This window comes from Stylophora pistillata, chromosome 7 (assembly GCF_964205215.1).
Source record: "Stylophora pistillata chromosome 7, jaStyPist1.2, whole genome shotgun sequence".
Classification (NCBI taxonomy): domain Eukaryota; kingdom Metazoa; phylum Cnidaria; class Anthozoa; order Scleractinia; family Pocilloporidae; genus Stylophora; species Stylophora pistillata.
The window spans coordinates 7,140,864-7,158,423 of record NC_142525.1 but is presented as its reverse complement, the minus strand read 5'-3'; the positions used below and the strand labels follow the sequence as shown (position 1 = coordinate 7,158,423).

The 17,560-nt window shown below is 38.5% G+C and overlaps 1 long non-coding RNA gene across 4 annotated transcripts; it reads right to left on the bottom strand.

Annotated features, from left to right (window-relative positions):
- Positions 1 to 11,737: 11,737 nt before the first annotated feature.
- LOC148726421 (uncharacterized) lies at positions 11,738 to 17,502 on the bottom strand. Of its 4 annotated transcripts, XR_015989488.1 has the most exons (5): positions 17,244 to 17,502; positions 16,183 to 16,235; positions 13,310 to 13,356; positions 12,689 to 12,746; positions 11,738 to 12,121 (listed from the first exon to the last, which is right to left on the bottom strand). It is a non-coding gene; the product is annotated as an uncharacterized LOC148726421 (long non-coding RNA). The 4 variants fall into 4 exon arrangements; XR_015989491.1 differs by lacking the exon at positions 13,310 to 13,356; XR_015989490.1 differs by lacking the exon at positions 16,183 to 16,235.
- Positions 17,503 to 17,560: the final 58 nt, after the last annotated feature.

Genomic DNA, 17,560 nt, shown 5'->3' with positions numbered 1-17,560 from the left:
CTCTGCATACCTGCTCCATCTACAAGTCTAAAGCAGCAGGAAAGAAGATCGGGTAAATTGAGACAACAAAAGATGTGTTTCTTTTATTAATGTGCTTTTTCCTTCAGTTATTGGTGTACTGTACTGAGAAGTTTCAAGTCATTTATTTCTTATGAATACGTTTCTTATTTTCTAGTTTTTTTTCCTGGATGTGCGAGAGCTATGAACGCGGACTGAATCTTAATCAAATAGAAATTTTGTGTTTGGCGCGCATTATTAGAAAACATACAAGATGCCAAATTTTATTTTTTTTAAATTAATTTTCTTTTATCCAACTGTCCTTTTAATCAGAGATCCGGCAAATGTGAACTGCCGGGCATACGACGACACCAAAAAACCAAGTAGATATATTTTGAAAGCTGTCGAAGAAATTCTTTAACTCCCATGAGTGAAAAAACAGAATTTCTCCTTTCAGTGGCAAGTGGAGAAGTCGTGAGGATAAGGAAAAGTGTCAATTAGGGGATTATTGGGTGATCACACATAAAATTCTCTGAACTTAAATCATAAGAATCGTATGGCAGACAGTAAGGAGAATTACTAATGAGATCTGGGGGTGGAGGAGTTAACACTGAAAAAGAAGGAGGGAAACGTTAAACCCCAAAGCGAGTCACGTCATGGCGGTGCACGTGCCACGTGCACTTAAAAGCACGTCACGAACGGACAGGATTAAATCTTTTTCCGAGAATTCATAAAAACATCGTTCATTGGTAACAAATGAATTGCTACAATGTATATATGAAGTTCATATATATTTTTTTTGAACTGCGGTATTAGATACGTATGATGCACGATCCTCGCAGTAGAGAGCGCTATTTATGCAATGAATTGCTTTTCACAAATCTGAATTTCAGAGCTCTCGCGTGAACGAAGATATCAACGTTTAGTATTAAATGGCGTCTCTTTCCTTCAACCTTTAGGGATATGCTAAAGATGGGCAAAAGCAAACCTTGGACGGAAACTCTCAAAAAGCTGACCGGAAGTGAAACGCTAGAAGGTAGCGCTCTGTCGGAATACTTTGAGCCTCTTTACAAATGGATGATGGAGCAGAGGAAAGAGCTGGGGTACGCAGGACCCGGATGGGACATAAATGTCCCTCCCAGTTCCCACTCGGTTCAACTCTGCGATGGGTTCTTTGTTTGTCTTAGTTGTGTTCTTCTGTCAGAGATCTTCAAAAAAGTCTTAACCTGATCTTTTCTTTTTTAACATGTAAGTGGCTCTCGTGATAGATCAGCGCTAAGATTGTGATTTCTTTTTTTTTCCGTCTCTCAGTGTCCGTTTCACCTTTGTTTTAAAAAATAAAGATGTGGCATTTTTGTTGTTTATCTTTTTCATCTCACTGGGGCAATTTTCATCTTCTACATAATTTTCCGTTGTATTGGCCACGAACAATTTTTTACGAGTATTTGACAATTTTCTGTATCTTTTGTCACTCGCGAACGAGTGGTGAGAATCTGCGCTTCTGTGACAGAGGGCCAAAGTACTTGAGGGTGCTTTTCTTTTTTCTGAAAACTCCCAAACTATTGGCTACTTCATTGTTTCGCGAACGTTCCATATTTTTACGACAAGAGAAAACTCGAAACCGTAGAGATCCCTGATTGTCTTAGTTGGTTGGCAATAAATCTGGAACGTTTTAATTTTCTCGACGCATCTCGTAATTCTGCGATGATCGGCGATCATTCGCGATATGTAGAAACAGTTTTCACCTTCGGCAACGTCCGAGACAGCTTTAGCTCAGTACCAGTCCACTAACTTCTTAGCTACAGCAACACGATTCGTAAATACGAATGGCGCGTGAAAGATTTTGGGAGAGATGTCAATCAATCTCTCCATGCATCGGTAACATCTTCGTACGGTCAGGAAAAGTAAAATCGCCGATCCACTAGGATTTTCCTGATGTATTGAATTTGCTAAGGACTACTTTGAGTACGATCATGATTCTCAACGAGTTTGCTAGTACGATTCTGAAAGGTAGATGATAAGCCTCTTGCAGGGCTGAGATGGAACGCCGCCTCATACCGGCACGAACCTACTTATTTCCGGGAGCGGTGGACGTAAATCTCTAGCGAGATTGTGCTCCATGGGTTAGCGCTGGACTGTGAAACTACTAGAAGTGGAGTGTCCATCCTTGGTACTGCCATTGCGTTGTTCTGTTGAGGAGGACCCTTCACTCACCTCTATCCAACCGGGAGGAGGAATGGATACCGGCAAACTACAAGGAGGAAGCTTGGCAAATTGCTGAGGGCTAAGTGCACCCCATAATTTGGAACAGTATCCTTTCCCTTTTCCACTTAGTTGTTGTTAGGGTGAAATATTGAATCATAAATCACCTCCTTTATTCGGTGGAGACGATCGAAAAAAGAACGAGCCGGAAATGGCAGGATTTTAGCATTTTTTAAAAATATCTTATTCAGGTGTAGCAGCCTTTTGGTGTACCTTAGCAGTGGCAGATCCAGAGGAGGGGTACCGAATGATTTAGAACAACGCACAAATGCTCACCATGACCATGTCAGTTCGAAGGAGCTGAATAACTTCAAAGGTATGCGGTCAATAACGCGGGCTCAAACGTGCGAGGTTTAAAACTCTGCGAAATTTGCGAAAATTAGGAGCCGGCGTTTAAAACCGAGGCATTTTTTTCTCGTCAGAGACATTTTCCTATTTCCACAGTTTTTAAGGAGAAAAATAATTTTCGAAAATATTTAGGGAATGTTCAAAGTTTTTGGAAGTTGATATGCAAAAGCAAAGCGGCAAAGGAAACAACGCCTCGAAGCATGAAGCAACAGGATAGAAATTCAACCATGACTCCAACCTCATTCCCAGTGTCTCTCATCTTTGGTGGGGCGGGAAGATGAGAGACGCTGGGAACGAGGCTGCCATGGCAATATCCGAGTTTCCGAGCTAAAATCCAGCGCATGGACTTCTCTTTCTGTCAGCTCTTCTTTATCCTTTGGCCGCTCTTAGCCGCGCGAAAAACAGCCAAAACTGCACAAATAAATGGCGGGAGACGAAGGAATCTGTAGCTCTTGCTTCGCAAACACAAAATGTACTTGTTTGTCGAGCGGTAATTACTTTTGTATGAGGTGTTCAGTTTTCGAAAACGAAGAGGACACTTCAGGGTGGAAAGAACGAAAATCTGTGAGTCGTATTTCAATGAAATGATGGAACCTGAACCACTGAAGTCAAAGTACTAGTGTCATGAAGAAAAGTCAAGATGACGATCGCGAATGTGAATTCGACGTTTGACTGGGCCTTAGTGAAGTTACTACTGATGCGGTGTACCGTTGCACTTATGTCCTCTTGTTGTAGATATGTCCTCTGACATAATGTGATACAATGGCCAATCACATCCTGTGATCTATAGAGCGACACGCGGCTTGGGACTGGTTAAGAGGCTCCGTTGCAGTTATGTCTTCAAGCAAAAGTGCTCATTCAAGGGGGGTCGGGATAAGTAGAAAATTTCACACGTATGAGCAACTTCCAACTGATCTCAGGAAAACATGTTGTTCGCAATCTCTCACATTACTTTCCTTGAAGTTCTATCGCTCCTTCGTTAACGCCGTGTGATCGTATCGTTCTTCTAATCTAAACGTCCTAAACGTAGAAGAGCAACTTGCTACGTAAATAACAAAGCGACTTTTGACCAAAGGATGCGTTATTGTTCACGCTTTATTTGCAGTCTTGCTTTATTTACAGACGTCATTGTTCGACTTGCGACTTCAATGAAAACGTTTTACCCATATCACAATTGTTTTATTTCCTTTAATAGTTGAAGATCATATATTATGGTTCGTCGACATAAAATTGTATATTTTTGACGCTTCGCTGATATGCCGAAGGTGAGATCGACTGAGAGGTCAAAGTTGTGATAATTTGTCTGCGTCACGAAGTCTTCCTTCAATCACAGAAGTTTGGCCTTCAGTTGTTTATTTCCAATATCGTAGGTTTTTGCTCTATGGCAAAAATCTGAAGTAGTAGATTGTGAAAATTTGAAATAGTAGATTGTGATGTGATTTTATTACGGTTCCGCTGATTTTAGCTGTACTTTCTTTAGTTCTGTCTCTAAATTTCATTACGGTCCGGTTCCGCTGTTTTAAGCTGCTCTTTTTTTGTACTGTTTCTAAATTATTGTCGGATTTGTTGCACTTTTGGGCGGATTTGTCATAATTTACCCCGTTTACGACAAATTCACATAATGATCAAATCGAAAATCGGGTAAAGATGGCTATGGCAAGTCATTAGGATACATTCCACCTTAAGGACCTTAAGGATGAATTTCACAGAATTTACCCTGTTTTTCTAGAATTCGCTGATCAAATGGAAAAACCAGGTAAAGCGGATGGCATATGGAAACTAAGCGTGTTAGCCACTTGCGGATGAATTCGTAGAATTTATCCCGTTTTTCTAGAATTCATAAAAAAATGGAAAATCGGGTCGAAAGATTGGCTATGGCAACTTGTGTTCCAATTAATTGGGAGAATGAACGCTTCGACTTCACCCCGTTTTTTGTCAAATTCGCTCAAAAACAAAATTGGAAATTCGGGATAAAGATAGCATGTGGGCACTTCGGGTATTATTCACCTGTAACATGAAGGCTCAGAATCTACCCCGTTTTTCTCGAATTCGATCGTTGATCAAATGGAAAATCGAGGTAAAGATGGCATATGGGAACTTAGCGTGTTAGCCACTTGCGGATGAATTCGCAGAATTAATCCCGTTTCTCCTCAATTCTTTGAAAAAAGAAATGGAAAATCAGGTTGAAGACTGGATATAGCAACTTGGGATCTATTTCATTGGGAGGATGGATTCTTATATTTTACCCCGTTTTCCTAGAATTTGTTAAAAAAAAATTGAAAATTGACAGATATCGTATGGGAACTTCGGGTATTTTCCACTTGTGGCATGAATGCTCAGAATTTACCTCGTTTTTCTGAAATTCACTGATCAAATGGAAAGCTGGGGTGACTATGGCACATTGGAACCAAGGGTACTAGCCATTTGAGGCCGAATTCTCAAAATTCCTCCCGTTTTTCTAGAATTCATTAAAAGAAAAAATGGAAAATCGGGTTAACGATTGGGTATGGCAACTTGGGATCTATTTAATTCGGAGGATAAACTCTTAGAATTCACCCCGTTTTTTGTCAAATTCACTGAAAAAAAAAATGGAGATTCGGGGTAAAGATAGCATATGGGAACCTCGGATATTATTCACTTGTAACATGAAGGCTCAGAATTCACCCCGTTTTCCTCGAATTAGCTGATCAAATGGGAAATCGGGGCAAAGATGGCATATGGGAACTTATGGAAAATTGGCTATGGCAACTTGGGATCTATTGATTCGGGGAATGAACTCTTAGATTTTACCCCGTTTTTTGTAAAATTCACTGAAAAAAAAGATGGAAATTTGGGCATATGGGAACCTCGGGTATTATTCACTTGTAACATGAAGGCTCAGAATTTACCCCATTTTTCTCGAATTCGCTCATCAAATGGAAAATCGGGGTAAAGATCATAACATGGGAACTTAGCGTGTTAGCCACTTGCGGATGAATTCGCAGAATTAATCCCGTTTCTCCAAAGTTCATTGAAAAAAAAAAAAGAAAATCGGGGTGAAGACAGAATATAGCAACTTGGGATCTATTTCACTTGGAGAATGGATTCTTAGATTTTACCCCGTTTTTCTATAATTTGTTGAAAAATGGAAAATTGGTGTAAAAGATATAATACGGGAACTTTGGGTATTATCCACTTATAGCCTGAATGCTCAGAATTTCCCTGTTTTTCTAAAATTTATTGATCAAATGGAAAATCGGGGTGAAGATGGCATTTGGGAACTAAGAGTATGAGCTACTTGTGGGCCGAATTCTCAAAATTCATTCCTTTTTTCTAGAATTATTGAAAAAAGAAATGGAAAATCGGGTTAACGATTGGGTATGGCAACTTGGGATCTATTTAATTCGGAGGATAAACTCTTAGAATTCACCCCGTTTTTTGTCAAATTCACTGAAAAAAAAAATGGAGATTCGGGGTAAAGATAGCATATGGGAACCTCGGATATTATTCACTTGTAACATGAAGGCTCAGAATTCACCCCGTTTTCCTCGAATTAGCTGATCAAATGGGAAATCGGGGCAAAGATGGCATATGGGAACTTATGGAAAATTGGCTATGGCAACTTGGGATCTATTGATTCGGGGAATGAACTCTTAGATTTTACCCCGTTTTTTGTAAAATTCACTGAAAAAAAAGATGGAAATTTGGGCATATGGGAACCTCGGGTATTATTCACTTGTAACATGAAGGCTCAGAATTTACCCCATTTTTCTCGAATTCGCTCATCAAATGGAAAATCGGGGTAAAGATCATAACATGGGAACTTAGCGTGTTAGCCACTTGCAGATGAATTCGCAGAATTAATCCCGTTTCTCCAAAGTTCATTGAAAAAAAAAAAAGAAAATCGGGGTGAAGACAGAATATAGCAACTTGGGATCTATTTCACTTGGAGAATGGATTCTTAGATTTTACCCCGTTTTTCTATAATTTGTTGAAAAATGGAAAATTGGTGTAAAAGATATAATACGGGAACTTTGGGTATTATCCACTTATAGCCTGAATGCTCAGAATTTCCCTCGTTTTTCTAAAATTCATTGATCAAATGGAAAATCGGGGTGAAGATGGCATTTGGGAACTTAGAGTATGAGCTACTTGTGGGCCGAATTCTCAAAATTCATTCCTTTTTTCTAGAATTATTGAAAAAAGAAATGGAAAATCGGGTTAAGGATTGGCTATGGCAACTTGGGATCTATTAATTTGGAGAATGAACTCTTAGATTTTACCCCGTTTTTTTGTCAAATTCACTGAAAAAAAAAATGGAAATTCGGGCATATGGGAACCTCGGGTATTATTCACTTGTAACATGAAGGCGATTTACCCCATTTTTCTCGAATTCGCTGATCAAATGGGAAATCGGGGTAAAGATCATCATATGGGAGCTTAGCGTGTTAGCTACTTGCGGATGAATTCGTAGAATTAATCCCGTTTCTCCAGAATTCATTGAAAAAGAAGAATGGAAAATCGGGTTGAAGATGGCATATGGGAACTTAGAGTCTTATCCACTTGTAGCGTGAATCCTCGAAATTTACTCGGTTTTTCCAGAATCTATTGAAAAAAGAAGTGGAAAATCGGGTAAAGATTGCATCGGGTAAAGATTGAGTTAGTGGGAGCCACGTTTTTCTACTCATTGAAAAAAAATGGAAAATCGGGGTAAGGTAGATGAGATGTGGCAAGTCAATGGAATATGCAGTAAATGGTTTGAACCCGGAGGTAACATGTGAAGGTGTAGTCTGATCGTCCGGGTGAGTGTAGTCCTGAGAAGGACTGTTGTCGGTGCCAGTGACTGACGTTTCGACAACCTGTGCGGAAGTCATCATCAGAGTCAAGTGAATGATTGTTGTCAGTAGAATGTTCTTATTCCAGTTCGTGTGAAATGATCGGTTGGTTTTGCCGTGATGTTATTGGCTGTAAGACTCAAGTGACGTAAGTCGGTCGTGATTGGTCTGTTTCGGTCTGTCGGTAAAGCTAGGTTGTTCTTTTTCGGTCGTTTGTGATGTTTATGTCGTGAATGAGTCGTTTGTATGGGGCGGGTAGTTGTTGAAATCTGTTTAGGGGAGTCTGTTCGAATTCTAAGTTAGTAAACCAGCTTTCCAGAGTCAGTCGTTGAAAATAGTCAGTGCTGTAGGTTAGGCATTGCGCAGAGTCCCAGTCAATGTTGTGGTTGGTAAGTCGATGGTGTTCAGCAATGTGATTGCTGACATCACCTTTCCTCGTCGCCCGTCTGTGTTCAGTCAGTCTTGTTGTGAGGTTTCTTCCAGTCTCACCGATGTAGGAGGCTTGGCAGTCGGAACAATTGATCTTATAAATCGTTCCCTGTCTGTTCCTCGGTTCGTCTTTGTCTTTTAACGTTGGTTAGTAACTGACGTAGTGTGGTGATGGGTTTGTGGGCGACGCGGATATTGAAGGGTAGTAAGATGCGCGAGATGTTTTCAGACATGCCTTTTATGTACGGTATGGTTGCTGTAGTCGTAGGGGTTGCGGTGTCGTTTGTTTCGGTAGTGGTAATGGGTCGGTGAGTGTTTCGTCGGATGAAGTCGTTGTTGTAGTTGTTCTTCGTAAAAACACGGTAAAGGTATTTGTTCTCGTCGGATAAGCTGTCTGTCGAGTCACATACTAGTTGTGCGCGTCGTGTTAGAGTTCTGATAGTTGTGGCTTTGTGTGATGGGGTTGTAGGATGACTCGTCTAGTAATCTGTCGGTGTGTGTCGGTTTCCTGTAAACTGTCGTTCGTAATGAGTTGTCGTTGTGGCTTACCAGGCAGTCTAGAAAAGGAAGTTTGCCATTTTCTTCGACTTCTCTGGTAAACTGTATGTCAGTGTCTTATTCGTTAAGGTGGTTGTGGAATGCGTCAATTTCATCGTGTCGAACGGCGGTGAATGTGTCGTCAACGTAACGTAACCAAAGCGGTATCGTTTGTCGGCAAGTCGAAAGGGCGCGTTCCTCGATGTTCTGCATCACAATTTCTGCTATAACAACAGAAACTGGAGACCCCATGGCAGTGCCCCATGGCAGTGCCACTTGGAGAATGAGTTACTAGAATTTTCTCTGTTCTTCTATAATTCCTTGAAAAAAATTCCAAAATCAGAGCAAGATGGCATAAGGGAACTACCGGTGTTATCCGCTTGTAGCATGAATTCTCAGAGTTTACCCCGTTTTTCTAGAATTAATTCATTAAAAAAAAAGGAAAATCAGGAAATATTTGACATGACAACGTAGGTTATATTCCACTTGCGGTATTAATTCTAAGAATTTACCCCTGTTCTCTAGAGTTCACTTAAAAAAAAAAAAATTGGAACAACATCGAAGCAAAGATGGCATTTGGGAACTTTGGGTATTATCCCCTGGTAGCATGAATTGTCAGAGTTTGTCCTGTTTTTCTGGAATTGATTCACCGAAAGAAAAGGAATTCGAAAATTGGGGTAAAGAATGGATATGACAACTTAGGATATACTCCGCTTACGGTATAAATTCTCATAACTTATACCGTCCCTTTTTTTCTGGAATTCTTTGAAATAAAAATAGAAGACCGGGTTCAAGATTGGATATGGAAACTTAGAATGTATTCTACTTAAGAGGTGAGTTTTCAGAATTAACCCCGTTTTTACCGAATTTATTAGAAAAAACGGAAAATCAGGGATGTACAGAGTTATAATTCAATCAGCGCGTTGGAATATATTCTTTTTATGACATGAATTGTTTTTTCTTTAGAATTCTCTGAAAATAATGAGAAGTCGGGTAGACATTACACATAACAAGTTGGAATATGTTTCATTTGCAGGATGAATTGTCCGATTTTACCCCATTTTTGGCATATCCCACATGTGGGATTAATTGTCAGCTTTTACCTTATTTGTCTCTAATAAACGAAAAAAAAATGGAAAATTAGGGTAAAGATTTCATATAGCAACTAAGGTTATATTCCACTTGCGTGATGAATTGTCAGAACTTATCACGGCTTTCTCGGGACTCGTTGAACAAATGGAAAATCGGGGTAACGATTGGACACGGCAAGTCATGATGTTAACCAATCGAATTTTCACGATTCCCGTTTTTCTACAGTTAATTGAACAAATCGGGGTAAAGATTGGATATGGAAAAGTTACGATATTATCTACTTGTAGGATGAATTGTTATAATTAACCCGTGTTTCTAGAGTTGATCGAGAAAGTGGAAAGTTGGGGTGAAGATTGGACTTGGCATGTTAGGATATATTCTAATTGCTGGATAAATTGTCAGAATTCATTGCCTTTTTTCGAGAATTTCCACATTCAGTGAAAAATGGAAAAAGGGGTTAATAATGGATATGTCAAGTTTGGATGTATTGCGCATGCAGAGTACGAGCTGTGAAATTGTTTTGATCTTCGAATGCAATCAAAACATGGAAATAAGGATAAACAGTTATACTGCAGTTGTAAGTTAGATCGCTGGAAGTGCACCCTTAATTCGCGTAAGAAAATTTTGGGTCGGGGGGTAGTTGACGGAAGGCTATCCCCGGGTGAAGTCAATAATTTTAGCCGGTACTTTGTAGGATCCCCTCCACAAAGCCTTAGGATCATTCGACAAATATCACTTAGTTTGAGGAGACTATTTTGCTGGAAAAGAGAATGTAGCCTTCCCCATTAAATATTTATCCGTATGCAAGTTTTGGCGTTATGTTTCACCACTGTGATGTTCTGATTGTTGAAAAGGGTCTGCATATTATTCACACCCCTGGAATTTAAGTCAATTTAGCGTTAAAAACTCTTCAGGCAATGGGAAATTTTCCCAGAAGTCGCTGTATACACAGATGCACGTATGTATGCCGACCATACTCACCTGACCTTTGCCACTAACAACATAGAAATGATCAATGTTATGAATCCCGGCCTATCCAGTGTTAACACATGGCTCACTGCAAACAAATTGACTCTAAATTCATCTAAAACTGAATTCATGTTAATTGGATCGCGGCAAAGGATAGGTACCTACGATACTTCCGCTAAACTAATCATAGGTGGTGACATAATTAAACAAGTTAGCTCAGTCAAATCTCTGGGTGTGCATATAGACGAAAACCTTTGATGGAATATGCACATTGAAAAAATAGCCAAGAAAATCGCATCGGGCATTGGAGCAATTAAACGTTTAGGCCTTTTGTTAATCGAACCACGCTTGAGTCCGCTTTCAATGTCTTAGTTCAACCGTACTTTAATTACTGCAGCGAGGTCTGGGGGCATTGTAACAAGGGTCTTTCGAATAAGCTCCAAAAGTTGCAAAACCGGGCTGCCCGTATTCTGACCTTCTCCAGTTATGACACAAGCGCTGATCCTCTTTTTGTGCAACTTAACTGGAGACGGTTAGATACTCAGCGACAATTACAAGTGGCCACCATGGTCTATAAATCTATACATGGTCTTGCGCCCGACTATCTTGGTTCTCTTTTCACTAAATATGATCCTCCATATAATCTAAGGAACTCTGAAAACAAACTAGCTGTTCCATTGCCCCGCACCAATTTCCTGAAAAATAGCTTTAGCTATAACGGTGCGGTTATCTGGAATAGCTTGTCCCCTGAATTGCAGCAAGCAAAATCACTTCAATCTTTTCGAAATGGTTGTCGCAATTTCTTCGTCTGAATCGACAAAACGCACACGGCATCTATGTAAAGCAGAATTTCTTTATTTTTTTCTATTTCACTTTTAAATTTTAGATCATGTTTACATAGATTAAAGTAGATTGTGATTGTAATAATAGATTGTTTTATTATTTTATCTCATAGATTTACCGTGTCTAAATAAAAAATAAAGTTCAAAAGTTATGCATGTGCATATATTGACGGCAAACTATTGATTTATCTTTGCTTGACAAGCAAAGTGAACGTCTTCGTGAGGCCCACGGGTACTATTCACCGCCAGATAAAACATTGGAACAGAATAATTTAAGAGTTCATTGCAAAAGAAGCCCTTGGTGACTTAGGATAAACTACTGTCGTCCCATTCCAACGTGCTGCCTGTTTACTTGTGGAACCGAAGGAGAACTTAACATGACATCAATAGTCACTTAGTAGGGCTTCACATAAGAAAAATCTATGTAAGCAAAGGGCAAATTTTAAGTTTCTCTTCCAAATATTTAATGTCTTCCGATGACATTGACGTACTAATATGGCTTTCCTATAAACAAGATCATTAAGCTCACTTAAAAATAAAAATAGAAACAATATACATTAAATTTATATCCCTGATAGAGTAGTTTTCCAAGAGATTATGATTTCACATATTTGAAAAAAAGAGGAATTACTGTGTGAAATAGATATATAGCTTGAATATTTTAAAAGGGATAACTTAAGTATAGGTATGTGTCGGAAAAATGATCTTCTCCCTTTCTTTGTTTCTCTCTTTTCGTTTGCTCCTCCCTTTTTCTTTGTTCTTCTCTTCCTCTTTCCAGCTGCTCTTCCATAACTATTTCTTGTTCCAGCCAGTCCATGTTAATCACATGCTCTTCAAAACATAAGATATGTATCACTTAGTAATATCAATATACGACATTTTACAAAGCTGTTTAGCCCTGAGCCTCTGTGGTTTATACTTCCTTCAAAATCCGTAAACATGGCCGTCCAGTGATGGCCTTTGTCAAAAATATCACCACCAGTGTTCATACTAGAGATACAATAACGTTCACCCTAGAATGTGCACATGAACCATTAGGGAAAGTGCCAATATTCTTTGATATGCCTGATACAAAGTCACTGATTAATAAATAATTTTTAAGTAATGTTATAGGTGAGAAAACAGTAGTTTGATTGCTTCTCAGGGATGAAATGCACCAGTACTTAACTACGCCAGACACCCTCATCTGAAGTTGTGTGTAATTCACAACAGCCTTGTTCACTGGTTTTATTTCATGATAGGCGATAAACCTCAAAGCAACTTCAAGAACTCCCTTAGAACATTCAATCTAAAAGGGACGATTTCCTGTTGAGTTGTTAGGTTAGCCAAAATTCTGTTCTATTCTGAAAGTATGAGAAACCCTCTCAGGATGGCAGAGAAGAAATTAGTTTATCTCACCACGTGGTCCTCCATCTTGAGCCATGGTAGCCAACTCAGCAAAAATTGATCAACAATCCTATTTTAAAGAGAATGAGAGAATATGGGTGGTTACCAGTTTGCTTGGCTCCCAGGTATTCAGAGAAAAACATAAGAGGATATGCAGAGGCTAAAGCCACTGTGTATCAAAGTATTCACTTCACTATATAAAAGTAATGTAAATTTTTCGTTTTTAGGGCATATTTATATGATACGACTTAATCGCATGGGACAAGCTCAAGGTTACTTCGCACTTTTACGGGTATCCTTCGGGAAAAAAATTGTTTGCACACTACAGTAGTTTCACTAAAATCTTAGCAAACTATATATCAGAAGAAAGCTTCATAAATGTTTACGATAAAAATATGTCTCAAGCAACTTTTCTTTTAAGGACGTGTCAAGATCCAATAAGGCGTGAAATGACCGAAGGGTCTTCTATTGAATTTATTGGATATGGGATGCTGCAGCACGAGCTAATTCGCTGCACAGTCTTATTCACACTTATCACACAACACCTGTGCAAAGCATGTCAATTAAAAATAACAAATATGGAGAGTGCAGATTACTTTCAATAATTTATAGTGCAAGCAACTTGTTTCTCACCATCATTATTTTGTGTTTACTTTCCATTTACAGACTCAATTGCATGGCTGTAAGAAAAAATACAATTCAAAAAATTTTACCTTTAGTTACTTCTTAAAGTAAGAACTCACAAGACTAAACAACAAGTGTAGAAACTTAGACATACCTAGGCTAAAACTCTGATTCAAAAATAAAAAACTACCCCCCTACAAAAATAAAAATTATACCAGTCTTTGATACTACCCTGTTACTCTCCAATTTTTTTTCACTTTTCTTTGCTTTTAATTTTGTAAACACATATCATGCTTCTTCTCAATGGCAAGAGCCTGAGTTTCCAAGAAAACCCAAATAACCAGAAAGAGTATCGGCAACAAAGATAACCAAATGAGCAGTAGTATAAAACTAGAGCTTGGAGCAATTAACCGACCTGAATGACTGCTACACCCCAATTTTTTTTCCCAGGTCTATGTAAACTAGATTTTGAGCAAAGAATGCAATACCTTGCCAAACATCTACTAGAATGACTCTATTAAAAGTGTGCATGATCATCATCTCTTGCTGAGATAGCACTCTTCACTTCAATGTTTTTATTACTACACATATGGAGACTTTGGTAAAATTGTGGAAAGGAGGGACAACATTTGAGCAGCTAGGAGGGACAAAAATGACAGTGCGGCAGCCATTTATTCCCACTTGGATGGCAAAGTCTGGGGAACCTTCCCCTTGAAATTTAAAAGTTTGGATGTACAAAAGGGTCAATTTTTGGTTGCTATTTCCCAAGTTGGCTAAAAATTATAGCTACTATGAGGGAGAGTATGTGAAGGCACAGTCGCCTCATGGTTAGTGCGCTTGACTCTGGATTGAGTGGTCCGGGTTCAAGCCCTTGCCGGGACATTGTGTTGTGTTCTTAGGCAAGACACTTTACTCTCACAGTGCCTCTCTCCACCCAGGTGTATAAATGGGGTACCGGCAATTTAATGCTGGGGGGTAACCCTGCGATGGACTAACATCCCATCCAGGGGGAGGTAGAAATACTCATAGTCACTTCACACTACAGAAACTGGAGTTAAGCTCCGGCCTAATGGGCCACTAGGCTCATAAACAGACTTTACTTACTTTACTATGAGGGAGAGTATTGACATTGAATGAATGAACAGAGTAGCTTTTACCTATCTGAATACACAACCATTATACATGGCAATGTTCTCTCTGTGATGTCTGTGTGGCCCTTGATTGATTTTTACCTTTGCCTTGCTCAAAAAATGAAATTGTGCTGAGGACAACATTAGATTTTGGGATATGGTGCTGTGATTTCTAACACAGAATCTTTAATGCAATTACTGATAGCAAAGGAGTTAATTACTGTATTTATCCATGTATAAGTTGACCCTCATTTTCAAGGTTGAAAATCAGATTTTTCATTATTTCTAGTAAAGAAAAATTCAGATCAACAGAAATTTCCCATATGGTTGATCTCTTATTTCTGAGAATGTATTGAAAACACAGTGAATTAAAAAAAACTGCAGAGCAAAATGTAACCATGTGCCGTGAAGTTTAGTAGCACTTGTTTACATCCCCACGATTCATGATTTAAGCATATACAACCACTTCGATTTACTGGAGAAGTAATTCACCATCTTTTGTAAATCGTTTTGAAAATGAAATCTTCATGTATTTAAATAACCTTTTGAAAGGAGATTTAGTAGACTGAAGGAACACCGAAGAGCTTCGATGGATCGCTTGATGAAAACACGGCCATCTTGGAAACTACACAATATTTAACATAGATGGTCCACACACATAACAAACAAGACCGCACAAGAAAACAGCATTTGCCAGGTCACTAAGTTACTGTAATCATTTGCTGAAAATGAGAATTCAGCACCGAAGCTGTAAGGAAAATTGTCTGCTCTACAGATCAGAAGATACAATAGAAATCAGCCCCACTAGGTTTCTGTTTAAGCCACATAAAATATTATTTCAAACCTTTTCATCGATGAAGAAAGCACTGAAAACTGACAAAACTTGAACACAATTAGAACTGGTTTTGTGAACCTGGTTTTCCTAATAGACTTCAGGCAATTGTTATGCTAATTTATTGGATTACTTGGGTCAGGTCTTTATCTATGATCCGTGTAAAAGACGAGGGTGATTTTTTGGGCTAATTTTTCCGTCATAAAGAGTCGACCTATACACAGATAAATATGGTGATACTTCAACGGTAAATGTAGAGCATGGCAATCAATGAAATAATCAGTGTCTAATCATGAATTAGCTCTTTGTCAGTGACAAGTTTGCAAAATTAATATTGGAGAAGGGTACATTACTTCATACAACAGTTACTGTGAAACCATCATACTGAAAAATATGGCAACTGCTACACTCAACTAGACCTCTTTGTGCAAGAAAATCCTGGAACCACTCATAAAAACAAGCAGTAAAGGTCTGAAAAATTTAAACCTTGCATATGTTGTTGTTTTGTGAAATATTGCTTTCTACATGTGCCTTAGCCTATGAGTACTGGTAAAATGTACAGGTGCCATCTTTGTCTGTCAGTGGATTGAATCTACTGGGTGAACACCAGAAAAATAATAATATTTATACAATTAAAATGAGGGTTTAGTATAGGCATGCTGTTGTTCAGTTTCATCCTTAGTTTAATTCTTTTACTTTTAATAGAGGCCAAATTAATGGTGACACATCATCTCATCATAACTTACACTCTAGGAGCTACATTTTATCTTTCTTTACACAAAATGCATTTTCATTCATATCATTAACAAAACCAAAGGAAAATTATGCTTACACCAAGGACATAAATTAATCACAACATTTACCTTAATTTTTATAACTAGTGCATACTTTTCCAAGAAAATGTTTACAATGGAGCTTACCACCTCATTGGCACTTTTGTTTATGTTACTTTGCTGCTGGTTGTCATCCATGCCTGTATGTATGAAATTAAGTAAGGGTGAAAAGATTAGTATTTTCTTCGCAAAGATAGTTGCAGCGAGTGTCTCCCCTAATATATGGATCACCAAAGGCTCACAATGAAAGCCAACAAGACCAAGTTCTTGCTAACACATGTAGGAGCAATAATTGCTAATAATAGGCAATAGTCTGTATTGAATTAAGTATTCAATTGTGCATGAATTAGTATTTATTTCATTTCAATATGTGAAACACATAGTTGAAAAAGTATGTAAAGTGTGGTAACATTATGCACATTATTATCATATTCCTTATGACTTAGTTCAAAGGGCTTTATTCTAAATAGATCAAAAGAAAGAAAGTGGCTTACATCAGCCACTGATTTCAATGAAAAAGCACATATTATTAAGTGAAGAGTAATTTTGCTGCAAATCTGTCCTCTTCTGGGCGAGCAAAGAGAATGATTTAATGCATTGTTACCCAACTGTTTCTTGCTGGAGAGCATGGGAGAGAGCACCCTATCCTTTATAAAAGATACCAGATCTTCATTATACGTGTCAACAGTTTGTGAGTTAACTTTCCAGGATATATGATGTTTACCATCAACCATACCAGAGGTTGAATTTTTGCGTAGTCCCATACAATTACAATGAATACATGTCTTCAATTGTCTCCATATATAATAACCATCAATGTTGACACTACGAGATTGCTACATGTAACATAACAAAAATTATAATGCGGCTGGAAGAAAATCACAAATTTTCGGTCATTGAAACACAGAGATCTGTCTCGTTTTATAATTATGTATAATCTAGTTTTGCATGTCCCAAACAAAATAATAACAAAAAAAATTATCCCTCGACACAGAAGGATTCAATGAATCCAGGTTAGTTACTCGGACGCTTTATCGGTATTAACATCTGACAGTATTTAGCCCGAAACTTGAACGCGATCTTTGAAGAATGGTTGTAATACTTTCATTTAACAAAAATACTAGCATGAAGTGCAACCGAAACCTTACCGTACTGGTTCCGATAGAAAAGCACACCCTCGATCACCAACGCACTCCAAACTAATAAGGGAATCGAAGCCACGAGGCAACGTCAAATTCTCGTCTTCCTAAGCTTTCCAACGTATGGAAGAAAATTTCGCCAATAATTCGCACTTAAAAACGCAACCAGAATCTTAATCTTTCACCGATCCGAAGTGTCCCAAACGACACCAAGGATAGCTCATGAATCAAGGATATCCCGTGAAATCCTCAACCGTCGAGCGCGGAAATCTTAACGATCTTCCATCCCTCCCCTAGTTGGGAAGTGACAAACAATAGACACGTTC